This window comes from Austrofundulus limnaeus, unplaced genomic scaffold (genome assembly GCF_001266775.1).
Source record: "Austrofundulus limnaeus strain Quisiro unplaced genomic scaffold, Austrofundulus_limnaeus-1.0 Scaffold275, whole genome shotgun sequence".
Taxonomy (NCBI): Eukaryota; Metazoa; Chordata; class Actinopteri; order Cyprinodontiformes; family Rivulidae; genus Austrofundulus; species Austrofundulus limnaeus.
The window spans coordinates 50,140-51,486 of record NW_013952677.1 but is presented as its reverse complement, the minus strand read 5'-3'; the positions used below and the strand labels follow the sequence as shown (position 1 = coordinate 51,486).

The 1,347-nt window shown below is 37.0% G+C and overlaps 1 protein-coding gene across 8 annotated transcripts in view; it reads right to left on the bottom strand.

The window, feature by feature from the left end:
- The window catches only part of ap3b2 (adaptor related protein complex 3 subunit beta 2), a gene marked incomplete at its 5' end in the record, with an annotated part of 39,046 nt that overhangs the window by 4,458 nt on the left and 33,241 nt on the right, over positions 1 to 1,347 (bottom strand).

The window sequence follows — 1,347 nt, the reverse complement described above, 5'->3', positions numbered from 1 at the left end:
GCTTTTGATACATTTAGCTGTGTTCTGCTTTGTATGTGTTGTATTTTATTTGTTTCATATTTCTTATTTCATCCATGTTTTCAATTATTAGACTAAATTTTGCCAATAAATAGTTTGAAAATATATTTTTTGCAGCTTTTAGTTTTTAATGTTAATTTACAAAATGGTCACCCAACACTTAACAAAAGCCTCTACCTCCAGAGGTAGAGGAGCCAAATATCTGGCTCACTGCTGCCAACTAGTGGTCAGAGGCTGAACTACAACATAAAAATGAATGGCTGGCAGGAAAGTTTACATTTTAAACCTTAATAAAAAATCGATACAGGGCTTTAGAATATCAATACAGTATTGGGAAATGAAATATCGCGATATTTCAGTGTCTCAATATTTTCTTACACCCCTAATACATATCTATTGTATGTGGAAACAGAAGCGCTGTTTTTCAGATATAAACATTGTTACAGAAAGCACATATACTGTACACAACCAAATGCGATTTTTTACATTTCCACTAACATTTTTCACTGTGTTTGAGATAAAATACCTCTCCGTGATGCAAGTGAGAAAACACACAAATTTGTCTCTTCAGTCAGTTCAATTTTCTAAAATAAATGATATTTATTTACAGAATAAATGAACTATGTACAAATTAAGGTAATAACCAGAACTTTATGAGATAAACATTAACAAGAACCACTTCGCATCCAAAGTAATTACTGAAAATGTGACACTCAAAGAACAAGAACAGTACAGTAACTAGGTTTAGATCTTATCCAATCAGGGTTACAGGCACTTTAACTTATGGCAAGGTTTTTTAAGATTAAGAAAAGTAAAGCAAAATGAGGATTAGTTAAAGTTTTACTTGTTATCAATTATCTTATCAAAAGGTGAGAACCAGAACAGCACCAGGTCTGCGTCTCCCCGTCAGCTGGACCTCAGTACGCTCACACAAAAACAGCTTCTACGGTTTGGTGATTCAACCGTCAGTCAAGCAGGTGGTTGTAGTCACGCAGCTCGTGAAGGAAGCCAGCTTTGGTCCCAACAAAACAGTAAAAACGTCCATGTTTTGTTTACTGTGTCTCCAAAGATCTGCTTCTAGCCAGGCAACCAGAGTCCAGATTCTCTCTCCAGGTTCTCTTTCAAAATAAAAGTTCAAATAATGTAGCTTAAAGTGTATCTTACCCCCCTGTGAAAAGATAACTCCGACCCAAGGCGAAATTTGAAAAATGCATCAAAGTGGGTAGGGGTGGGGGGGTGGGTAGGGGAAGGGGGTTAGAGAGCAGAGGTGTGGCCAGGACGAGAGAACGTGACAGGCAGCTAGCATTAGCATAATTGATGCTACATGGA